The 26501-nt window shown below is 41.9% G+C and overlaps 1 long non-coding RNA gene across 1 annotated transcript; it reads right to left on the reverse strand.

Moving 5' to 3' along the window:
- LOC125617316 lies at positions 1-23165 on the reverse strand. Its single transcript, XR_007348297.1, has 4 exons — positions 23056-23165; positions 19340-19432; positions 17872-18045; positions 1-365 (listed from the first exon to the last, which is right to left on the reverse strand). It is a non-coding gene; the product is annotated as an uncharacterized LOC125617316 (long non-coding RNA).
- Between the last annotated feature and the right edge of the window lie 3336 nt (positions 23166-26501).

Below are 26501 nucleotides of genomic sequence, written 5' to 3' on the forward strand. Positions count from 1 at the left end.
ACATATATTTATGTGGTGCTGAGGATGGAATCCAGTGCTTCATGCATACTAGGCGAGGACTCTTCCACTGAGCCACAACCCCAGCCCCTGGAAATGTAAACTTAATTACAGGTGGTCACATACTTGATTTTTGAATTCAGGTTCTACTATAGAATAAGGAGGAAATGGGTTCTGGAAGACAAATATCAATCTTCATGTAACTTGTTGTAGGTTTTTTGTTGTTGTTGTTTAGTTTTCTTGGTTATTTTGTTTTTGTCTTGGTCTTGCTTTGGGATCCAGGCTGGTATGCAACTACTGAGCTCAAGTGATCCTCCTGCCTCAGTCTCCCAAGTGGTGGGATTACAGAGATGCACCATTGTGTCTGGCTGTAACATTTTAAAAAATAAAAATTAATAAAACTGGTTCATTAGTTTGTTTACCATGCTAAGTACCATAAAAGCTCTTTTAAAATACTATCTCTAGAATTAAAACTTATATCCCCCCAAATACATACACACACACACACACACACAAACACACACACACATATATATATACATTCTACTTCCATTCCCAATATCTAACGAAATACATGGCATACAACAGAAACTCAGAGCAGTGTTACATTTTTTTTTTTCCAGCACTGGGGATTGAATCCAGGGCCTTGCATATGCCAGGCAAATGTTCTACCCACTAAGCCATATCCCCAGCCCTTATTTTTTAAGTTTGATTTTTCAGACAGAGACTCATTAAATTGCCCAGGCTGGCCTCCAATTTATAACCCCCCTGCCTCAGCCTTCTGAGTATCTGGGATTACAGGCATGTGTCACCACACCCAGTTTACAATCCTTTATACTATAAAGGAGAAAGAACAGGATTGTTTTTACAGTACCTGCTATACCTTACACACTTTATTTTATTATCCACCACTCCCCACCCCTCTTTTTTTAGTAGTACTGAGGATTGAACCCAGTGCCTCACACATGCCAGGCAGGTGGTGATCTACCACTGAGCCATATCCAAAACCCTCATTTTCCCTCTGTGAATTCATATTATTATTCTCTTCATAGAAAGTCTTCTACTCCCATCATGAGGAAGTAGACTCAGAAGTTTTTAAAACTTGCTCAGAGTCACAGGGCTGGCATTTGGAAGAGCCAATATTTGAACCCAGGACAATTGATTCATCTGTCTTTCCTGTGACATGGTTCACCAGAGATCAGGACATCATTAGGAAGAAGTGAGAAGTTCAGAGAAACATATTTTCATCTACAAAAGTGAAATCCATCAGTGATAGTTATTGGAATTTTCAGGTTGAGGAGAGTTACTAGAGATTGCACCCAGAGGGGCTTAACCACTGGCCCTCATCTCCAGTCTTTTGTTAAATTTTTTTATTTTAACACACTGTTTCACTAAATTGCTTAGGGCCTTGCTAAATTACTGTGGCTGGTCTTGAACTTGAGATCCTCCTGCCTTAGCCTCCCAAGTCATTGGGATTACAGGCATGCACTACCAAGCTCACCTAGCTATTTGGAATTTTTGATCCTATCAGTTGCCACCAATAACTATACCAGAGAAAAGCAAAGTTCCCTGAGTTTAAGATCTCTTTTAAATATTTTTCTCTTGTATCAAATTGTTTCCTGACAAAGATCTGAAAATTATGCTGTTGTTTATCTATACATTCACAAATACTTAGGGGACTACTACATTCCTAGCTCTCTACCAGGATCTGGGGACAAAGATGAAAGAAACAGCCCCCATTTGTAAGCTGTTCACCTGGTGCTGAAACAGACAGGTAAATAGCAACAACAATAACAAACAGCAAGACTAAGCAAGGAGGGCAAAGCAAGGGCTGATTCCTAGGTCAGCCTAGGGAGTCAGAAAAGGCTTGCCATAGGTGAGCCTTAAGGAGGATTTAGACTATGCTAGAAGCATAGCCCAAATTCAGCCAGAAAAGAAGTGTTTGTGTGCAGGGCACACAGCACACACAAAAAGGTGTAGGTGATAATCCCAGCGGCTTGGGAGGCTGAGACAGGAGGATCACCAGTTCAAAGCCAGCCTCAGCATAAATGAGGTGCCTGGCAACTCAATGAGACCCTGTCTCTAAATAAAATACAAAATAGGGCTGGGGATGTGGCTCAGTGGTTGAGTGGCCCTGAGTTCAATACCCAGTACCCCCTCCCCGCCAAAAAAAAAAAAAGTGTGGGTGAGAAGTGGTGTCTTTTCCTTACCCATCACGAAGTTCAAGGTCTATTTGATTTGTTTTTCTGGGTGTTTCCATATCAGCGGCTGAGGGCCTTCTTTTTCTATGGGTTTTGGAGGGGACCCCTCTGGAATGAGGCCCTATAACCCATTTTTAGGGGAGATCAACTAGATTTAATGACTTGCTTCAGGGCAGAAGGGGTGAACCCAGGGCCTGATGCATGCCAAGCACATGTTCAACCACTTCACTGCACCCCCACCTCTTCTTTCTAGTTTCTGTGTTCTACTTCTGCCGTTTTCTCAAATGCCAAGGGGTCGTATTTTGGAGTAACATGTCCTGAATGCCTTCAAAAGCATGAAGAAGAAAGAAGGTGGTTCGCTCCCCTCTTAGTTGGGAAGGGCTACTGAGAGCGATCAGACTACCGTATTGTCTAAGAATCACCCCAGACCTCATCAGTGACACAGATTTCTAGCTCCTACCCCTGTCTTTTCTGATCCTCTAGATGTCAACAGTGCCTGAGAATCTGTAATTTTCATCATGATTTTCTTGGGGATGGTCCAAGGACTTCACACTTGGAAAAACACTGAAGAAGTACAAAAAGTTAGTGAAGGTAGAAGATAAGTTGGCAAAGTAGTGATGGGCACACTCAGCCCAGCTCAGGAGTTTGAAGTACTGCATACCCTGATCACAATGATAGGAAGGATTTTTTTCCCAAGAGTTCTTTTTTTTTTTTTTGGCTACTGGGCATTGAACCCTGGGGCATAACCACTGAGCCACATCCCCAGCCCTTTTTCATATTTTATTTTGAGACAGGGTCTCACTGAGTTACTTAGGGCCTCACTAAGTTGCTGAGGCTAGCTTTGAACTTGCAATCCTCCTGCCTCAGCTTCCCATACCACTGGGATTCCAGGCGTGTGCCACCGCACCTAGCTTTTCCAAAGACTTCACATGTTTATTACTATATCATCCTACCAGTGTAGAACATAGAGACAGAGAAAAATCACATTAAAAAATATCTAACCATCTAGATGGTGGTGACATTTTCAGCAAGATATGATAATACAGCATAAATACTTGTGCCGTTTCATGAGCAATTCTTTATAGACCAGTTTAGCTTTTTCTCCAATGTCTCCTCTTAGAGTCATACTTGATTTCATCCAGATCCCTTGATGAATTTTTGCTTTTGTTTCTTGGCTGAACTCACTTCTGGAAGTCTTGTGAGAAGACATGGTGAGGAAGAGTCAAATACACACCACGATAGTGGAGAAAAGGAGAAAATTTCCAGGTGTGGTGGTGCACACCTGTGATCCCAGCAACTCAGGAGGCTGAGGCAGGAGGATTGCAAGTTGGAGTCCAGTCTGGGCAACTGAGCAAGACCCTATCTCAAAATCAAATGAAAAGGGCTGAGATATAGCTTAGTGGTAGAATGCTCGCCTAGCATGTGCAAAGCCCTGGATCTGATTCTCAGTACAGCAAAAAAGGAAAGTAGGGTTTTAATCAAAACAGTGAATGACATGATTAGGTAAATGTTTTAGAAAAAAAAAATTTTTTTAATACTGGAGATTGAACCCCAGTGTTTAACCAGTAAGCCACATCTCCAGCCCTGTTTTTATTTTGGGGGTGGGGGCTACTGGGGATTGAACTCAGGGGCACTTGACCACTGAGCCACATCTCCAACCCTATTTTGTATTTTATTTAGAGACAAGATCTCACTGAGTTGCTTAGCACCTCACCATTGCTGAGACTGGCTTTGAACTTGCTATCCCCGTCTCAGCCTCCCGAGCCTCTGGGATTACAGGCATGCACTACCATGCCAGGCTCAAATTTTAAGTATTTTTAAACAGACTCCACCCCCCCAAAAAAGAAAAGAAACACATTTGATTTAGCTTTTGAAACTTAGTAACTCATGTCACTGCTGAATGTCACAACGATTGCCTAAAACCAGGCTTTTTAATCTCTGGTAAAACATTGGACCCCAGCAAAACTCCTTTGTTTTCAGCGATTGTCTGATCAGGTTGCAACAAAAAGGGAAAAGTCTTTCTTTGCTACACCTGGGGGAAGAAAGAAATGACTTCTTTGTCCTGAAGGTCCTCAGACTCCTTCCAGAACTATAAGGGAGGTTTGCCAGTACACTACAGAACAGTCTACAAATTTATAACATGTACTGATCACTTTTAACATTCAATTTATTTGCATCAGTGATTCACACATTAAGGTAAATGGTTTTTGTTTGTTTTGTTTTGAGCTTTTGGGAGGGGGTATTGGAAATTTAACTTGGGGTGCTTTACCACTGAGCCACATCTCCCACCCTTTTTATTTTTTTATTTTGAGATAGGATCTTACTAAAATGCTAAGGGGCTCACTAAGTGGCTAGACTGATCTCAAACTTGTGATCCTCCTTCCTCAACCTCCCAAGCCATTGTGATTATAGGTGTGTGCCACTACACGCAGCACATAAAGGTAAATGGATACAGTTTACTTATATTAGAAATAGAAAGCCAGGCGTGATGGAGCATGCCTATAATCCCAGTGGATCAGGAGACCGAGGCAGGAGGATTGCAAGTTTGAAGCCAGCCTTAGCAATTTAGCAAGGTCCTAAACAACTTAATGGGACCCTGTCTCAAAATATAAAATTAAAAAGGGCTAGGGATGCAGCTCAGTGGTTAAGTGCCCCAGTGCCCATCCCACCCCACCCCTGCCCCACCAAAGTATATTAAGGAATTTCTCAGGAATAAAGGATATTGCATCTGGAGGGTGGTAAGACTATTTTCTAATGATAATCTGAGAAAGAAACACTGAATTTGTAAACGAGACCTTCACACCCTGCCAAGGTCACAACCTCAACAGCAAACAGGGATAGGGAGAAATGATAGTTATGGAGTAAGAACTGGCACTAAGAATAAAACAGACTTATAACTGGAAGGGTCTCAATTATACCTTTGTGAGTCAAACTAGTCATTCTGGTTTGCTCATGTGCAGTGAATGTACCCTGCTTGGCCTGGCACTCACAGATCTTTAACTTTGATCTTTGCAACTGAATGTTAGCCCAGATTTTCATTTATGGAGGGGAAATGACAGCCATTTGCTCTTCCTCAAGAACATTTATTGGTGTTTGTTGATAGAAAATTCTTGAAAATCAGATGTCACACAGCCTCCTCTTAAACTCTCGCACTCTTAGAAGCAGAAACTATTCAGACTTGATTCTTGCCATCAGGAGTTTACCAATCCAGAAAACAAGTTATATACGAGAAGTGTGGCGATATGTGACGTCTGACTTCAGAATTTTATTTTATTTATTTTTAAGATTTTTTTGGCAGTTCTGGGGATCAGACCCAGGGCTTCTCACATGCTAGGCAAGTGCTCTACGTCTGAGCTCATGACTCCAGAATTTGAAAAAACTAAGTCTTGTAGAGAGCAGGAAGGGATCACTGGGCGGGGGGGATCAGAAAAGTCTTCATAGAAAACTAGAACAAGACCTTGAATTGTACAACCTCTGCTTAAACTGAATTCAGGTATCTGTTTATATCTATTTTCAACTACCATTGAACAAATTTTCATAAATTTTATAGCTCAGAACAACATTTATGGCTCAATTCTGTTTCTTTTTAATTAACTAATTTTGTTAGTTTTAGGTGGACACAGCATCTTTATTTCATGTGGTGCTGAGAATCGAACCCAGCACCCCATGCATGCTAAGCAAGCAGCTCTGCCACTAAGCCACAACCCAGGCCCCCTTATGGCTCATAGTTCTGTAGGGCAGGCTTGACTGGACTCTCTGCTCAGAGTTTCAGGTCTAAATCAATGTGTGGGCCAGAGTGGGTATGAATTTGGAAGGTCTCCAAACGTGCTTCCAGCTTTATTCAGGTTTTTGGAAGAATCTGGTTTCTTGAAGCTGAGGTCCCATTGGCTGGATGGGAGCCGCTCTGTTCCTAGAAGCCACCTACATTCTCTATCACGCAGTCTACTGCTCTTCAATGCTGGCTATAGTGCACTGAGGCTTCCTCACACTTCAGATCTTTCATCCTCTTTGGCTGCAAGCCAGAGAAGACTCCCTGCTTTTCAAAAGCAGTCCACATCTTAATCTGATTTGGGACTATAATCACATCTGCAGAATCTCTTCATGGCATTGCCTGGATTAATGTTAGACTGAAAACAGGAATCTTGGTGGTTCTCTTGAGAATTCTGCCTACCATATTGTTGTTCTGTAAACCTGACTTACTGTTTTTGTCAAACAGTTTATCAATTAAATAATAATTATCTCTTGGTCATTTACTGGGTACATCCTACCAGCCATAGTCATGCTAAATGGAATCTTATTCTTAGTCTGAAAGATGTTTCAGGGGGCTCAAAGTTTAAAGTCTGGCTAGGCATGGTAGCCCATGCCTGTAATCCCAGCTGCTTGGGAGGCTGAGGCAGGAGGATCTGGAGTTCAAAGCCAGCCTTAGCACTCTAGCGAGGCCCTAAGCAACTTAAGGAGACCCTGTCTTTAAATAAAAAAGGGCTGGGAATTAGGCCCAGTGGTTAAGTGCCCCTGGGTTCAATCCCTGGTACAAAAACAAACAAACAAAAACCCTCAAAGTCTGAAGGTTTAATAGAGTAGAACAAGCTGATTGGGGGAGGGAGGAGGGGAGGGAGAGCAAAGGTCAGGGGAATGAGATTGATCATGTTATCTGCATGTACAAATATGGCATAATGATTCCCACTCTTTTTTTGAGGGGGAGGGTTACCAGGGATTGAACCCAGGAGCGCTTAACCACCAAGCCACATCCCCAGTTCTTTTTTGTATATTATTTAGAGACAAGGTCTCATTGAGATGCTTAGGGCCTTGCTAAATTTCTGAGGCTGGCTTTGAATGTGAGATCCTCCTGCTCGGCCTCCCCAGCACTGGGATTCCAGGCATGTGTCACCACACGCAGCTGTTGATTCCCACTATTATGTAAAATTAAAAATGCACCAATAAAAAAATAAATTAATTAAAAACTTAAAGTCTATCCCAGGCTTAAAAAATAAGTCCTTCCAATAAATGATTAAATATAGCATATTTAAGTTGCTGTTTCAAAATGTTTCAATAAAGACGTGTAACAGAATTTACTCATGGGCTTTTTTAAAAAATCTATCCACACTGCTTTTTGCCTCATTTCCACCTGGAGAACAGAAGGCTAATACTCATTCCCCCAATTCTCGTCCCCTCCATAGAGAATCCTGCTGGAATAGGTAACTGTTATCCCTGGTGAGCTCCCCTTTGTCTCTCGTACACACTTTGTTCTCTTCTGCTTCTGGAGCTTTCATACATGTGGTGTCTTCCCATACATTATACCTATCGACATTTCATCCATATTTCAGGACTTTGCTCAGATCTTTTTTTTTCTCCATGCCTTCTGACCATTCTTGTATTTTTTCCTTTGGAATCCATTTGGCAATTAATAGTACCATTGGGCTATATTACTTCTATTTCGGTCTTTGTGTTTACATGTATGTGTTACTGGAAATTGAACCCCAGAGTGCTCTACCACTGAGCTATGTCCCCAGACTCCCCAGACTTTTTATTGTTTGTTTTGAGATGGAGTCTTACTTAATTGTCCAGGCTAGCCTCAAACTTGAGATTGTCCTGCCTCAGCCTCCTGAGTAGCTGGGATTATGGGCAGGTGCCACTGCTCTTGGCTTTGTTCAGTCTTCAGTGTGTGTGTGTGTGTGTGTGTGTCTGTGTGTGTGTTTAAATGAGAATATATGCTCCAAGTATTTAGAACAGGAAAGACATTGAAAAATATTTATGTAATTAAATTTCTCTGATTGGAAAAATCTGACTCCTTCCCCGATTTACTGCTATCAATGCCATCTATCTTTTTTTTAAAAAAAAATATTTATTTTTTAGTTTTTGGCGGGCACAACATCTTTGTTTGTATGTGGTGCTGAGGATCAAACCCGGGCCGCACGCATGCCAGGCGAGCGCGCTACCGCTGGAGCCACATCCTCAGCCCCAATGCCATCTATCTTGTTGTCAGATTCCTTTATTTAAAAAAATTAATCAGAGTTTTAATAAACAAGCAGTATATAATTACCTGCTTGTGGCCCATTTATGTAGGTTTCTATCTGAAGATTGAAAGAAGGATCTATCTGGGAAAGTATTGATATTACCAAGAAAGTAATTATAGAATGTTTTGGAGCTTCAAGGTATTTTTATGAGCAACTTTTAAAACTGTGAAATACCCATTTTATCCATTTTCTCTCTTTCACTTTATATGATAAAGATAGTAGTTGCTCACTAAAATCTTCTTGTGCCTAGAAGCAGTTGCCCAGCCTGGAACAACTTCCCATGATTCCCTGAACCATATGTGGCCAGGTGACTAATTTTTGACAACAAAATATAAGGGGAAATAGTGTGAGCCAATCCTGAGTTACATCTGAGAGAAAGCATCCAAACTTTCCTATGTGGTGGTGGTCCATGCCTATAATCCCAGCAACATTGGAGGCTGAAGTAAGAGGATTGCAAGTTCAAGACCAGCTATAGCAACTTAGCGAGGCCTTAAGCAACTTAGCGAGAACTTGTCCCAAAATGAAAAACAAAAAAATGGGCTAGGGATGTGTCTCAGGGGTTAAGTGCCCCTGGGCTCAATCCCATGTACCAAAAAAAAAAAGAAAGAAAGAAAAGAAAAGTGTCCTAAACTTCTTGTCCCTCTTTCCTCTAACTGGATTCAGAGAGACATCAAAGCCTAGGGAAGCAGAATCTCAGATTCAGGATCTTAGGACCCTGATTCTCCACAGGGGAAGCACTGCTGCTGATTTGGAATATTCGCCCTGTTTCGTGAGCAATAAATTTTTATTGGGTTTGAGTGATTGTACTTTAGAGTCCACCAATTTCAGCAACTTAGTCTCTCATAGTCAGGACAGTTCATTTTTCATATTCTTTCAAACATCCAATACATATGTCGTGTGGCTACTCTAGCAGACACTTATTTAGAAGTCATCCAAAGGCCGGCACACCTAAGTGAAAATGCCACTGAGCTTTGATTCTGAGGAATAGCCGTTTTTATCTCTATGAGAAGAAATGACCTTAAGAAATTATTTATAGTCACTGAAAGCAGAACTTGTAGTTAACAGCAACCCCAAGTCAATGTGCAGGGGTTTTAATCAGTTTGTGGCTTATGGTGAAGGAGTCTTTCTGGATGGCTCATCTTTGCTTCATCAGAAAAGAAAAGAAAAAGAAAAAAGATAAGAAAAAGAATATGAAATTCTGGTTCTTTTTAATTTTTGATCTGAGACAAGATCCCACTAAATTGCTGGCCTCAAACTTGCAATCCTCTGGCATCAGCCTCCTGAGTGGTAAAAATTACAGACATCCGGAGCTGCACTCAACTTGGTTATTAGTTTTTAAGATTCATCCTTTATTACATTGGATATATTGTGCCAAGAGATAGGACTAAGAGGCAGAGAGAGCCCTGGATCAGAAGTCAGGAAATCTTGAGTCTCTTTGTCTGAAAACATCAGTAAAATGTCACCAAAGAAGAACACTTTATCAAGATAGTGAATGCATTAGAAAAGAGAAAGCTTCAGAGCCATTCTTCAGACAATAAAGTACCTAAAAATAATAACAATTAAAACACATCAAAGCAGAGCTTGGTGTGGGGCCTCTGGGAGCAGAGTTTTAAAGCCGAGATCATTTCAAAGGTCCCTTTCACCTGTAATGACCTATGGTTCTGTGTGAATTAATTGTCCTTTTTTTTTAAAATCAGTAAATGACATGATCTTTGGCACACTGAAATCAGTTTAATAATGAATGGTTCTGTGCCTGAACTGTGGGTCTAATAAAATTCTCTTCTGTTGACATAACATTTTACAGGGTCATTTGTAGAGGCAGTGTGGTATTAGGATTGCCAGCAAGGATTGTGAAGAACCCAATCCAAGTCCTGATACTTCCCATGAACTGTGTGTGTGACTGGAGCAAGCCAGCCTCTTTAGCCTTTGTTTCCTCACTGTCAATGGGCAGGAGAATGCCTGTATTATGGTGCTGGAGGGATGAAAGGAGGATGGAACCATCCATGGTGATGTCTACAAGTGCTACATTGTCAATCAGAATCAGCTGTTATGCCGGGCACAGTGGCGCATGCCTGTAACCCCAGCTGCTTGGGGAACTGAGGCAGGAGGATCACAAGTTCAAAGCCAGCCATAGCAATTTAATAAGTCTCTAAACAACTTAGCGAGCCCCTGTTTCCAAATAAAAAATAAAAAGGACTGGGGATGTGGCTTAGCAGTTAAGTGCCTCTGAGTTCAATTCCTGGTACAAAAAAAAAAAAGAAAGAAAGAAAGAAAAATTAGTCATCGTGAGTTTTGCATTCATTATTTCATCGAATCCTCACACAAGAGATATTATTGAGATTCAAAGAAGTGAAATGACCTGCTGAATTTTAGCTAGTGAGGGCAGACTAGTGCTCTTCCAGCCACCCAGAGTCTAAGTGAGAGAAGGAACCCACGTCATCTTGGGGAAGAGAAAATGAAAGGGAAGGGTCAGGGTTGAGAGATAGTGAGGCTAAACTAAAGACCACAGAGGGATGAGCCACTAAACAACGTAGGAGTGGGGAGGAGGCTGCCAGGGAAAAACTCCCCTGACCTGTAACAGTGAGTGAGACTGAAACATTGTCTAAGCAGGGCACAAGTTAGGATGTGCCCTTTCTACCCATGCCACTTGCAGGTTCACAGCTGGGACAGGCTTCTTATGCTTTGCTAGTTTAGTTTTCTGCACGTAGTAGGTACTTGCTGAACACATGCTAAGTGACCTGGGTAATAAGGTTTCCTTTATATTTTCTTTCCCCTCCCCCTCTAATTTGGAAGACTTCTTGTTCTTGAAATCACGAGGGGTAAAGAACTTTGCATCTTCCTTCCGCTAAATGTGGGGAAGATGCTCCCTGACAATTGAATTTTATATAATGTAATTGATGGGTCCTGACAGCTACTCCATTTACTGTAAAGATATAGCAGCTCCGGCCTTGCTTTTCCCCTCCTCCTCCCTATCCCAACACTGAAGTCAGGGTACCCAATTTAGGCCACTGTCATAATTTCTACCCACAGCAAGCTGATATCATCACACAGCTCCAGGCTACTTTAAGACAAAAGAGAATGAAGCAACATATTCATCCCTCCCTCTATTCCCTGCCTGGTGGCTTGTTTATTGTTATTTCTATGTGTATCTCAATATGCATTTGAAGCCCCAGAGGAAATGCAGATCTTGATCTCCTTCTCTCTAGCAGATTCTTCCATGTATTGGAGTTGCTATCATCTAGAGAAAATTACAAAAACAAAGAACTAGCAGGGTTAAAGAAGCAGGGAATAGCTTGTCCTCATTACTTGTGTGAAAACCCGGCAGTATCACAGGGACAGCATGTTAAATCAATAGAGACTTGAACTGTTAATTTCCAAAAAGGAAGAGATGATTGAACTAAAATAGTCTCTGTCACTCTTCTGCCCAGAGGGAACGGAAGTCCCTTCAGTTTCGGGTCTTTTTACAATTAGGTAAGTTCCAGGAAGATCATGAACCACTTTCCAAAATTCCCTAGGGGAGGAAAATGCTCTGTTGACACAAGGCTTTAGTTTTTGTAAAGAACTGTTTTTAGTGTAAGGTGATAAGAGGTGTGTACAGGGGATACCTGAAGGTCAGGAATGCATAGACTTCTTACCTCTCTACTGACCGTTGATAGGAGGAGATGCCATTTGTATTTCTTACTGACTTTTTTTTTTAATATTTATTTATTTTTAGTTATCGGCAGACATAACATCTTTGTTTGTATGTGGCGCTGAGGATCGAACCCGGGCCTCACGCATGCCAGGCGAGCGCGCTACCACTTGAGCCACATCCCCGGCCCCTCTTACTGACTTTTTAAAAATACCCTTCTGGGCTGGGACTGAGAAAGAGGCTGCTTGCTTTGCAAAAATTCACGATCAATGACTTTCGATCATCCAATATTTGCCAGATCTGATGATAAACAAAGGACAGTTTTTACTAAAAGTCACTTCATGATGCCTTTTCTTGGAGGATCTACTTGTGAATGACAATATATGTCACCATTCTGATATACAGATATACAGATGGTAGAAATCCACAGAGTAGAATTAGGCAGTGTGCAAATAAGTGTCAGCTGAATTTTTTTTTTTTTTTTTTTGGTGCTGGGTATCAAACCCAGGACCTTGTGCATCTAGGCAAGAACTCTACCACTGAGTTACAACCCCAGCCCCTGATTCTAATTTTTAATTTTTATTTGTTATTTAATTACTTTTATGGTTTTGGGGATTGAACCCAGGGCCTCATAAATTCTAGGCAAGTACTGTACCACTGAGCTACAGCTATAGTCCTCTGATTTTATTATTTTTTTTGTTTTGTTAACACCTTCTTTCTTTTCTTTGTTTCTTTCTTTCTTTTTTGGTACTGGGGATTCAACATTGAACTCAAAGGCACTTTACCACTGAACTATATCCCCAGGCCTTTTTATTTTTTGAGAGAGGATCTTGCTAAATTGCCAAGGCTGGCCTCAAAGTCAGGATCCTCCTCCCTCAGCCTCTTAAATTGGTGGGATAACAGGTGTACACCGCCAGTCATCTAATTTTAAAATAAGACTTCATTCTTTTCTCTCATCCTTATTTTATGATCCCTTCAAATTAAGAATCTGTTGTAGTCGACTGGGGATTAATTTCTTACCTAAAAAAAAATTCCTTAAATACTTAGAATGATCTGGGGCTCTAAATTGCTATCTCTGATTTGCTCCCAGGAACAGAAAAAGCATCTCCTCTCTTGTGTTCCCCTCTGCCATTGGAGTGGACGTGAAGAAAGGAAAAATGTCCTTCTATCCCACCACCTCCTAAGAAGTAGCTGGTCTCCTCCAGGAAGGGGCTGGGAATTTGAGATCAGGAAGTATATGTGTCCACTGCAGCCTCATTTTTTTTCTCCCATCTTTCCTTGCTCCCTGCCACTAGATCTGTGGATGGGCCTGCCCCATGCTAAGCAAGTCCTCACTAGAGCACGAAAGTGAGTACAACCACTCCCCACCAACCATCCCCTCAATTATGCTCAGCCAGAACAGACTGGGGGCCTGAGGCCATGCCCAGTACAGAGTGGGTATCCCTAATCAACAATTCTTGGACAGGAAGTGTTTCAAATTCCAGATTTTTTTTTCTGGATTTTGTAATATTTGCACGTACACAATGAGATATCTTGGGGATGGAATCCAAGTCTAAACACACAATTAACTGGTGCTTTACATATACCTGATACACACAGGTAGTTTTAAATATTTCTAGTGAACTTGTGTTCTGACTGTGACCTGTCACATGAGGTCAGGTGTGGAATTTTCCACTATGGCGTCGTGTCAACATTTAACATGTTCCAGATTTTGGAGCATTTCAGATTTTGGATTATTGGTCTAGGTGTTCTCATCCTGTACTCACGTGACCTGCCAGGTGTCTGACCTCCTCCCCACATCTGTACCTGTCTGCCTTCACTCTGGAGTGGTGACAGTGAGTCTCCACCTTTACTGAATCAGAATTCTCTGAGGAGTTTGTCAAAAGGTCCAGTCCGGGGTCTACATAAGAATCCCTGGAACCAAGTCTCTGTAGATGGGTACCAGGCAAGGGTATTTCCAAAGCTCCTGACGCCCCAATACCCATTTACAGCACTTGGCAAGCCTGCCCTGTCCCAGGGAGGGAGCCTTCAGGAAGGGCCTGTCACAGCCAGTGTTGCCATGAGGTCTCACTGAGACCTCCTGCATTCATGTTCAGTCTTCCTCTCTTGCCCTTCATTAGCCCTGGTGGCTGCATAGCTCCTGCTCAAAGTCAGCATTTTTTCTCTAGACCAAGAATCTGAACTTAACTCCACCCAGCTCTGCTGGCTCCCTCCCTTGCCGGCTGAGGCAGTGGTGACCCACTTAGGCCTCTCTCATGACTGACCACAACAAGCCCATAAGCCTATTTGGAGCTTCTCTTCCTGCATTTTCTTCATTCAACGAAATTGGGCATCTAGAAAGTGTCAGGTTCAGTGTAAGTGCTTTGTGTTATTATCTTAATAGCTTAAGAAGGAAGCATTACTATTTTACAGGTTATTAGACAGACATCCTGAGATGAGAATCTTGCCCAGGTATTTTACTTGAAGTTTGATTTCCAAACACACATTTCCAAATCCCATGATCTCCCCTTAGCAGAGCTGTTCCTCAGTAAAAAGATGTGGTCTCTGGCTCAAATTGTTGACATTCTAGGCAGGAAGACACACACAGGAGACAAGCATGAGGTCAAAGCTAGGCTCAGAGGCTGGGAAGCAGCTAGGAGGGGACCCTATCCAGGAAAGGAGTCCTGGAAGAAAGAAACTTTCAACTGTGTCCCACAACGTAAGTAGAAGTTACTCAGATGAAGATGAGAACCCCCTGTGCAAAGAAAGTAAGACTTCATCTTCAGGGTCCTGCATGAAATTTAATATGGCTGCACAGTGAACTGGAGGACATGGGAAGGGGCAAGAGGTGAAGGTGAATAGGCAGGAGGGACAGATTGGGAGCTTTTATTTAGGTCATACCAATAAGTTTTACACTTTTTGCTGGGGATAATGGGCACCAGTAAAGAGTTAAACAGAAGAGAGATCAAGTCAAAGTTGTATGGAGGTGGAGTGATTGGCAAAGGATACACATGCTTGGAGGGAGGGAGCAGAGTTAAGAACACAAATTCTGGTAACAGGTAGTGGGGACCCAAACTAAGACACTAGTAATGAAAATGCAAAGAAGGCAGGATGTTTTTTTTTTTTTACTTCATTATGATTTATAAAGTTTGTTTTTTCCACATACAGATACATTTTCAACCCATTAGACACAGTTACATCAGTGTCATTAATACAAACAATGAAAAAAAAAATACCAAAATGCATTCTAAATTAGAAAGTGATTTTGATGTAGTATTTTATCTCTTTTTGCTCCATTTTTAAATTTTCTTTCTTTTTTTATCAATTTTTTTAAGGAAGGCAGAATATTCAGGGCAATAGCAGGTTGATGGAAGAACAAACAGAAGGAAGAGCCAGGAATGACTCCCTTCTTTGAGATTAAAAACAAAAACAAACAAAACATAGGAATAAGCCAGGTATAGTGGTACACACATATAATCTCAGCTAGTTGGGAAGTTGAGGCAGGTGGTTCACAAGTTCGAGGCCAGCCTCAGCCACTTAGTGAGACCCCCCCATCTCAAAATATAAAAAAAAATTTTTTTAGAAAGGGCAGGAGATGGAACTGAGTGGTAGAGCCTCCCTCCATCCAATCCCCAGTACTGAAAAGGAAAGGAGAAGGAGAAAACGTAGGAGAGGAAAAGGAGGCAGGGGCCAGGTTAGGAGAACTAGCGAGTTTCTTTGGACATACGAATGGAGGAGGCTGGTAGGCATCTGGACATCTAGAGATCCAGAAATGGAAGTCATCAAGCCACTGACTTCCAACATGTGAGACATGTTCAAAGGAGTAGGTTGCAGGATGGGAGCTGCAAGAAGGTTGATATGACTGGACAGTGACATGGAGGAGATAGGAAGGGACAAGCAGGGTCATGACACCTCTAGGAGGGGGCCCATTTTCCCTGCCCAACTCAAGGGCTATTCCAGCTCCCAGCTTACTAATTCAGGGCCCTGATACTTTGTCTTGCTCTTGCCAGTTTCTTCTCTTTAAAAAAAAAAAAAATCCTCTTTTCCATGCCCTCATCCACTTGTAGATACATTTTGTGCATGTTCAGCTCTTCCTGAACCACAATTCTGCTGGATCTCATTCCTGCAGTATTGCTGCTGCCTAGAATCTCTCCCTGCTACACACCACCATCCAAATAGAGCACCTCACATCACTACTAGGATTCAAGACCCAGCACCCCTGTGGGGCCAGCATCTGGACCTGGGTTAGTTCCTTCCAGCCCAAATTATATACCCTAGGTAGGCAGGGCCCTCCCTGTTTACCCTTCCTGTTTTCCCTCCCTCCTCTTTGGCCCCATCTAGCCTGCCTGACTCCACCACTCATGGAACGGCATGGCGGGTCCTGTGCTGGTGTCTGAATTAAGCTGAAGCTGATGAAGCTCTGGGATGGAAAGTGGAAGGTATCTCCATCTATCCAGCTGCATGGAGCAGGAGAAGAGGAAATAGGGCAGAGGCTGACCAAATGGAAAAGTGGATCACCAGAATTTGATCCCAAGGGAGGCTGGCTGTGGAATACCTTAAATTAGAAGTCTTTAAAAAAAATGTGTTAGGGATCCCTGTTGCTTTGGTTGGCTTTGGGTGTGGTTCTTTCCAACAGAAGATGAGTGGTGGAGTTTTTTCCAGCCCTGTAATTCTACTGTGATGAGGTAGAATTAAAGCTGAAATGTGAGTTCATAAATTGCCTAGTTGGTGAATAATAGAGTTTAAGTCTCCTCAAAAAAATGTTAAATATGAAATCACATTAAAATTCATAGCCATCTGCTTACAATGATCTAATTTGAAAATCGAGCACAATTAATTTTTAATCCTAGGTCAGTTTTCCCAGTGCCACCTGTCCCTCTTCTTACCACCTCCCCCATCAGTCAGTATGGGCTCAGAGGATTCGAGACCATTTTAAATATTAACTTGAACCACACGACCCTAGGAAGAGGAATCCACACACATACCTTCTCTTCTTCTTCCTATTATTACTGGCATAATTGATCATATATTACTAAATGTAGTTCTGGCTAAAAATAAATTCTATAAACTAGGAGTGTGGGGTATGTCTGTCCATACAAAATCCTCACTGCTCTGTGTTGAGGAGAAGTAAGCAGAGATACAGAGGCAGAAAGTTAGGGTTGAACTTGGGGAGAATGTACTATGTCCATGTTTCAACACCTGCAGCTGCCTCTGTCTTTCTGTGAGAAGTAGAAGCTACTGATTTGGGTGAGGGGTCTGGATGCTTCAGGACTCTATAGGGTAGATTGCTTCCTCTGCAGCTCAGTTGTGGATGGGAAGAAATTCTGTAATAAAAAGTAAAGTTACACAGGGCTGCGTTTGTGGCTCAGTGGTAGAGCACTTGCCTTGCACTTGTGAAGCACTGGGTTCGATCCTCAGCACCACATAAAAATAAATAAATAAACAAAATAAAGAAATTGTGTTCATCTACAACTAAAAAATATATTTTTTAAAAAAGTAAAGGAACAGCCAGGTATGGTGGCACATGCCGATAATCCCAGCTGTTTGGGAGGCTGAGGCAGGAGGATTGCAAGTTCAAAGCCAGCCTCAGCAATTTAGTGAGGCCTTACACAACTCATCGAGACCCTGTCTCTAAATTAAAAAAAAAAAAGGGGGCTGGGGATGTGGCCCAGTGGGTTCAATCCCTAGTACCAAAAAGAAAAGGTACCGGAATAGACATACACTTGGCAGGCTAAAACCAACTATCACCTGTATGCTGATGTGTTCAGACACTCTCTGAAAGCAGGCAGACCAGAACTAAACCAGAGAAGTTAGGACACTGCCATTCACACTTTGAGAGGACAGCACTCTTCAGGAGAGAAGCTCTTTTGTGGGGAGATGCTCTACTAGACGTGCAGGTATTTTTTATTCATATGATTTATTTATTGACAGATTTATAAGCAACAGGGTCTTGCTTTGTTGCCCAGGCTGCCCCCAAACTCCTGAGCTCCAATGATCCTTCTCCTTCAGTTTCCTAAGTAGTCACCATTACAAGTGTGTACCAGCTCACCTGAGTAGAGCTTCAATGGAGATGAAGCTTCTGACTGAAGAATGACCCATTTTAGGAAAATAAAACCGATTGTGGGAAATGTGCTGTATACCTCTGGGCTAGAGTCTCTTGGTGAATCGAAAGGTAGATGACATTCAAGGGCTAAAATCTCAGAATGTCAGCTAAATTTGGCCTCTGCAAAGAGAAATCAGGTCACAAGTACAAGATTTTTGATCAAAGGTGACTGCAAAGGAAGAAATTTAAAGCAGTTACTAATGACAGAAAAAGCAATTATTAACTTCAGAACAAACAAAAAGTAACAAACTTAATCATAGTACACTACAATGCTTTTTGTTCACATTTTTTGTTCACACCTAATATTGATTTAATCCAAAGTTATAAATTATGTAGAAAGGATTAGAGAGAGAAAAAGGGGGGGGGGCAGCTGAAAACAGTGCTCAAGTCTCATTTACTACAATAAGAAAGTAATACAGTTAAGGGGCTGGGAATATAGCTCAGTTGGTAGAGTGCTTGCCTCACGTGCACAAGGCCCTAGGTTCAATCCCCAGCACCACAAAAAAAAAAAAAAAGTAATGTTAAATTGTTGGATCAGAAGGGAATAGCACAGGATGGGGACTCCCTTGCCTAACATGAGGCCCTGAGTTTGATCTCTAGAGCTAAAGAGAGAGAGAGAGAAAGTTGGGAAGGAGTGGAAAAGATTGAGGAATGAAGCTATTGAATTTCATTAGTCTTTTAATACTATTATTAGACTTTAAAAATTCTGTGCATATATTCATTAAAATATTTTTAAAATGATCTATCTCCAAATGGATAAGATGGAACAGAGGGTCTTTACAGCTTAAAATGTGTTGAAGCTGAGTGTGATTACCTACACCTTTACTCCCAGGGGTTTGGGAGGCAGGAGGATCGCAAGTTCAAAGCCAGCTTCAGCAACTTAGTGAGGCCCTAAGCAACTCACCAAGCCCTGTCTCTAAATAAAATATAAAAAAGGGTTGGGGATGTGGCTCAGTGGTCAAGCACCCCTGAGTTCAATCCCTGGTACAAAAAAAAAAGTGTAGAAAAAGCAAAATTAATTGTAATTTCCAAATACATGGCATAGTAAGGGAAGGAATTAGAACCAAGAATACAGCCTAAGGGTTTTTTAGTTGATTTGAGCACAGTTTGATGAATTAAATTTAATTTAAAAATGACTTAATTCATACCTAGGTCTGGCATGATTTTAAAACTTCTTGTTGCTTATAGAATTAAAAAAATATATTTTTTAGACATTGATGAACTTTCATTTTATTCATTTATTTATATGCAGTGCTGAGAATCAAACCCAGTGCCTCATACATGCTAGGCAAGTGGTCTACCACTGAGCCACAACTCCAGCCCTTATAGAATTTTTATAACAGAAATGAAAACATCTTCACTGAAGAGGTAATTTGGGGACAGACACATTCTGAGTAGATGGTATTCTACATACCTACTCCTTTAATCGTCCACACAGGAAGAATGCTTGAGATGAACCTGGTCATCTATAAACAAATATCATTGTCACCCAGTGAGCACAAGTTACCTGAAAAACAAGCATATTGAGAAAGCAGAATTCATTATCTTCCATAAGATTTGAGACTATGATTTGTCATATATTCAATCTATTTCTTTATTCCTAGCTCTCTTTTACAAATGCTAAATGTAAGGAGTCATACAAATATGTAGTTTGGGTAGCAGGTAGGTGCTCCCATCTTATATAAAGTTGGTTTTATTCTTTTTTTTTTTTTTTTTTTTTATGGTACTGGCGATTGAACCCAGGGCCACATGCACATGAAGCAAGTACTCTACTTGGAGCTAGGTCTCCAGCCCAGTGATGTCTTCTTAAATGCTAGTGCTGAGTGAAAACAACTTCCTCTTTAACACAGGGGCAGTTTCCCTACAACTTTGGCACTGTCAACATTTTAGTTTAGATAACTCTATGTGTAGGGATCTGAACTATACATTGCAGGGTGTTTAGCAGCATCTCTATCCTCTATATACTAGATGCCAGTAGTACCTGTCCCCACTCCCAGTTGGGAAAAGCAAAATATCTTCAGGGCTGGGGTTGTAGCCCAGTGGTAGAGTGCTTGCCTAGCATGCGTGAGACACTGGGTTCAAGTTTCAGCATTGCATACAAATAAATAAAATAAAGGTCCATTTAACAACTTTTTTTTTTTTTAATGTCTCAGACACTTATCCTGGCAGGATGGGGGCAGGGTGCAAAAATTTCCCCCAGTCAAGAACTACTCATTAACTAGTCGTTTTTCCTGGTGTCCAACTGGTACTCAAAATAAATGAATTCTCTCTGGAAAGTATTACCTTCCACCTAGAATTTACCTATTCTAGCTCATCAAGATTTAGGCTTAGTTATATTACTAGCTCGGCAGCAAAGAACATCTACACAGTGATTAAAATTTATTATACCACTCTACATCTGATAACTGAGACATGTTAAGTTGAGAAGGTTCTCCCTAAAGTATAATTAGGCTATGTAAATTACCTAAGTATTTGAAAATCTGGAATAAAATTGAAATGAGAAGGATCCCATCCTGACATCCTGACACGTGTGTTAGAGATTTCTCCAGGGAAGGGGATCTTGCTCCCATTATCTTGAGAATCTTCACCTTAACTGAGATATGTCAGCTTTCAAGAAACCCCAGGCCCAATCCATAGGGAGTTTGAGTGGGCAAAAGGTACTCCAGAGCAGATCCTCTGGCCACAGCAAGGAGGACTGAGCCTGGGACACAAATAGCTGCTTCATCATCAAAGCCTCCTGTCCAAGAGAAGACCTGCATGAGAACTCTGTTCATTGTGTGAAAATTCAGATGACTGAACTATAATTAGCTCGATTAGTCAACGTTTTAATTCATAGGATTCTGGCTTTGATGTGTTCCTTTCTCACAGAATCAAAGCTAATAATTCTGGAATCATAATTGGGAGCTGAGTGCCAGCTTGAAACATGGGGAGCTCCTCACCTCTTTGGCAAGCCCTGCTTGCAAGACTGCTGCTTCCTGGCCATAAATGCTTAGGAACCTGACCTAGGCATTTTGGCCTTGCCCTTTAGCTCCTTGCTTCAGATGATATTTTGGGAATCTTTTCTCTGTGAGTCAAGATCTCCAATATTTAGTTCTAAATGTGCAGTGGTTGACATTAAATTATGATGTCAGTACCTCCAAAGCCTGAGCACAGAATAGTTGCTCATTAAATTTTTTTTTTTTTGGATGTCCCTAAACCTTGAAGCAGATCGTTGGTTGATTGTCTATCCAATGCTGCCCTTCCTGATACAGGAATTAAATTTGATTTCTAAAAAATAATTTTTAGAAATCCAGGTGCAGTGGCATACGCCTATAATCCCAGTGACTCAGAAAGCTGAGAGAGGAGGATTGAGAGTTCAAGACCAGCCTCAGCAACTTAGCTGTCTCAAAATAAAAAATAAAAAGGGCTGGCAATTTGACTCAGTGGTTAAATGCCCTGGGTTAAATCCCTGGTACACACACAAACACAAAAAAATTAGTGATTATATACATCTTGGTCAAACATAAGTACATGAGATAATTCTGATTAATGAGGTCATATGGAAAACCTGCTGGGGGGTTCTCAGAAGATTTCCAGTAATTTCAGGAGGCTAAGGCAGAAGGATGTCAAGTTCAAAGTCAGCCTCAGCAACTTATCGAATCTCTAAACAATTTAGGAGACCCTGTCTCAAAATGAAAATATAAAAATATAAAAAGCCACACTGAGCATGTGGCTCAGTGATTAAATGTCCCTATGTTCAATCCCTGGGACAAAATAAAAAAGCTGTGACCACTCTCTTGAAACTATGAGGAGACTCTCTGAAGACAAAGTAGACAGACCGAGAAGTAGAGCAGAGGGAGAGAAAATTATGTGGCCTCCACTGCATTGCATTGTTAAGTTACCCTGAAGCTACCTCTGGATTTCTTGCTAAATCCGTGATACATGCTTCTTATTGTTTAGCCATTCTCAGCTGGATTTTCTGTTTCCTATAGCCTGAAAGCATTCTAACTGATAAAAGTGATTAATGAGTTCCTTTTACACAGGAGTGATTCAGGTGAAGGGCCAGCCTAGTGGAAACTGGTTTATAACAGGTACTGCTTACTAAGCACCTATCGTGTAAATATAAATATTGACTTTAATCCTTAAAATAACTCCATGCAGGGAATTTTATTATTTGCATCAGTTTTCTTTTTCTTCTTGGTCATATATAAGCATGAGATAAAATTCTGGTTAATGAGATCAGAGGGGAAGTCTGCTGGGGGAGTCTCAGAAAAAAAAAAAAAAAGCAGATATAGAAAGACATAGAAAAGCCTGCATTCAAGCTTTGGAGGTACTGACATCATAGTTTAATATCAACCTCTACAAATTTAGAGCTTAAATTTTGGAGGTCTTCACTCATAGAGCCTCACAGAGACAATGTACCTAAAATGTCCTAAGAAATAAGAAACCAAAGGGCGGTGCTAAATCCCTGAGCCAAGTTCATAACTGGAAATGTTTTTCAGTGGCCAAGCACCTCTGGGTTCAATCCCCAGTAACATCCCCCCCCCAAAAAAAAATGGGTCATGGATGTTGCATTAAGGAGAAGAAATGGGAAGCACCTTTAGACATTTTGGCTGTGGGGCTCCTAAAAATCTTACTATGGCATTTAGTATTTTTAAAGGTCATAGACCATCACTATCTTTCTCAAACAATTCTGGGGGAAATCCTGACTTTCATATTCATAACAGTCTCTGTAGACAAGATCAAAAAGAGATCTGTTTCCTTTGTTTGCCTGTCTCTTCTCAGTTCTCTCCTTGTTCCAGACGCTTTTCCCTGAAATAAAAACAAACAAACAAAAAAACAAACAAACAAAAAAAACCACATAGTATCCAGTAAAGAGAGAGAATAATACTAGAGAGAACCTCTTGGGACTGAATTCTGGTCCTGTTCTGATCCTGGTTTGCTCAAGAGAGGACTGATTCTGGTTAGAGCTGGAAGGTGTTATAGACCAAGTTTTATTTTCTGGAGCATTTACAAGACACAGGTGAGGTAGGTGGGGGTGCCAACCTTGGAGAGACACTGCCTCTCCTTATGTGACCCTGAGCAAGTAAATTAATAAATCCCATACGCTCCCTGCTCTTATTTTCTTCCCTTGTAAAATAGAGTCGTTACCATGAAAGCCCAGAGATGAACATCAGAGTCTGGCTGCGGCGAGCTCCCAGGGCCGCTGGGCAAGATGGAGTAGAGAACCACACCAGCTCCAGGGTTTCCCCTTGCACCACTCGCCCACCCTTTCTCCAGCTCCCACCAGCCTCACCCATCTACTGGTCACCCAGACACAAGTTTCTTCACATTTCCTGAGACACTGTGCAAACTGATAATTGAACTTATCTCTGCCTAGTGTATACCCCAAGAGCTCATTGCCATGAGAATGGGGAACGGTGGGAGGAGACCTAGGAATTGAGATCCAGGAGAATCCACAAAATTCTGGGTTCATGAGATCCGTAGAAACCAAAGAAGGAAGATATGTCAACATGAAGTGTCCTGCCCTCCAAAGGGGGCCGCCAAGAGGCTGAAAGGCAGCCATTAGATGAAGCAATGTGGGGCTTATCAGAGATGGTGAGAAGAACTGTTTGGGGGGAAGTGGTAGTGAAAAGATAAGGAATTAAGGAGATAATAGGAGGAAAGAAGTGTCTACAGAAGTTCCTTTTTTGTTGTTGTTACCGGGGATTGAACTCAGGGACACATGCCCAGCCCTATTTTGTATTTTATTTAGAGACAGGGTCTCACTGAGTTGCTCAGCAACTTGCCATTGCTGAGGCTGGCTTTGAACTCATGATCCTCCTGTCTTAGCCTCCTGAGCTGCTGGGATCACAGGCGTGCTCCACTGTGCCTGGCTCTACAGAAGTTCTTTAAGAAGTTCTGCTGGGCACAGTGGCATGTATTTGTAATCCCAGCTAATAGGGAGGCTGATGCTGGGGGGAATACAAGTTTGAGGCTGTAACAATGATCCACTTTATGCTTTGAATATAGCCCTTGCTGCTCTGCCACTGTGACTTATCTTTAAAGTGAACATGTTTCTTTCTCTTCCTCTCTCCCTGCTCCTCCCTAATCTCTCCCCCTGCCTAATCTCAGGGGAAACAGGATTACCTTTCTTCCCCATCCTAGGCAGAATTATCCATCCTTGAGTACACACCACAGGAACAAAGTAATTCAGACTTTGGGGATGGCACCAGCAGATCTCAGAAATGACTGTCTCCCAAATTAACAAGTGAATAGAGCCTTTGAATCACACCTTTAAAAGCTCCCTGCTCCCCTTGATGGGCAGAATCACAGCCTGTGGAACAGGAGTCCCCTATTATTTCTTTTTGGCCAGCAAAGCAATAAACCTTCTTTTTTCCTTTTTTCAAAACACTGTCTGAAGGGAAAGTGAGGAACAAGAGACGGGTAGGCAAGAAATGAAAGATGGAGACTAGCAGAGATATATAACTGACAAATAAAGGCCATCTCTCTATAGGAGAGAGCGGCAAAACAGGCTTGAGTTCTGGAACTTTTATGGGGCAGGCTCAGGAATCAGAGCCGGGCAGGTCCTAATGTAGGTGGTTAGGGGTTGGGTTGGTATGAGGGAGTGGTGAGCCTTGCTCTGAAATGCCCTTGGGCAGGAAAGTGAAACTTTTCCTTAAAATGGCAGCTGTCACTTAATATGGCCATCCAGATGCTAAGCAAGGACCTTATACTGTCATCGTTATTGAATTGTGTTGGGAACTAGGACTGAATTTTCAGTAACAAGGCCAGCCTAAGCAATTTAGTGAGACCGTGTTTCCAAAAAAAAGGTGGGTGGTGGGGCTGGGGATGTAGCTCAGTGGTAGAGAGTTCCTGGGTTCCACCCCCAGTCTCTCTCTCTCTCTCTCTCTCTCTCTCTCTCACACACACACACACACACACACACACACACACACAAGAAAGAAAGAAAAGAAATTTAGCTATTATGGGGATCAAAGAGATGGAAGTGGATGAACAATCAAAGGAGAGTTTAAGAAAAGAGATGTTAGAGTATCTTTAGATGCTGAAAAGAATATTCCCACAGACAGGGAGAAATCAACAAGGCCAGAGAGAGAAGTAAAATTTGCAAAATGGAAACCTTTGGTAAGGGGAGAGGTGAGGAATATTTCACTCTTCCATTTTGAGCTTCTCTTTTTAAAAAAATTTGCAGTACTGGGAATGGAACCCAGGACCTTGAACACCTCTGAGTTTCATCCCCAGCCCTCTATGTAAGATCTTTAAACAATTTTCTTTGCTCTTGTGACAGACATCTGTTCTATGTGCCCCCAAGTGGCTGCCTAATCCAGGATGGGCCAAGAAGTATTGGAAGGATGCCATGTTCTGATTCTCCCTTAACTTTTGCTGCTGATCCCAGATCCACGCTGTGGCAATCTACTCCAGGGTATGTTTCATGATTTCCCAAGGGCTCCCAGATTCCCCAAGATTCATGTGTTCCTCTAATTGCAAACATGGGAAAGAAAAAATATTCTCCCTCAATATAGCACTGAATGTGGGCTAGGCATTGCATTGATCGACATCAACCCATCTTATAGATGGGAAAATTGAATCATGAAAATGTTAACTGGCCTAGAACAGGTCATATATACGTGGTAAATGAGGAGTAGGATTTGAATCTGGGCTCTGTGGCCCTGAAGCCTATCATTTAGCCTCCTCCATATGCTGCTTCCTCCCTTTAGCTTTTCTCAGAGAAGGCCTCAGAGCCTTTAAAGCCCATAGAAGCACTCGTAGCCTGTCTTAATTCAGAATACCCTGGGTTTGAGGAGCAACCTTATTCTGCAGTACCAGAACCCCTCCCCACAAAAGTCCCGAAGCCCTTCAAGTGAGAGGTCATCTGGATTCACCTGTGACTAGTCCTGCACCCACGAGGAATGCTGCCCACACATGCAGCCAGCTCTCTGAGCTCCTGCTTTCCTGACTTCCTATTTATATCAAGCCGGACCTGAGCAGGAAACAGATGGCACACTCAAATTGGGTAATTTGAGGAGAGTTGAATAAAGGGGCCATTTACAAAGGTGTGGGCAGGATGTGGGAAAACCACAGGGACACTGCAATAACTAACAGCTACTTGACCACCCCAGGCCTTAGGGGTGAGGGGCAGTCCAGTCACCAGAATTTGCAGGGTGTGCCATGCAAGGTTTGGGCTACCTGACAGAGGTGTGGCCTAAGCCAGCCTGAAGGTGACCCCTCAGTTCTCCCTTATATGCCTCCTTCTGATCTTTTACCTAGGATTTCTATAGCCTAAACTCCAAACAGAAGTCAGAGTAACACAGTCTGTTGATATAGTTTGTGGTCTAGATTAGGGTAAAAATGGAGAATGGATCTAGAAGAGCCAACAGAAGGATCAAGCATTCTAGCCAATTTACTGCTTATAATGGTGAGAAAGACTGGGGCTCTGGAGCCAGGCTGGGTTGCCTGGGTTCAAGTGTCAATTCTGCCTCTTACTTCCCATGTGGCCCTGGGTGAGTTACTTAACTTGTCTCTGCATTCATTTCCTCATCTGTGAAGTGGAGATAATTACACTAAGCTCAGAGTTGTAGTGAGGGTTGATGTTAATT

Source organism: Marmota marmota, unplaced genomic scaffold (assembly GCF_001458135.2).
Source record: "Marmota marmota marmota unplaced genomic scaffold, marMar, whole genome shotgun sequence".
Lineage (NCBI taxonomy): Eukaryota > Metazoa > Chordata > Mammalia > Rodentia > Sciuridae > Marmota > Marmota marmota.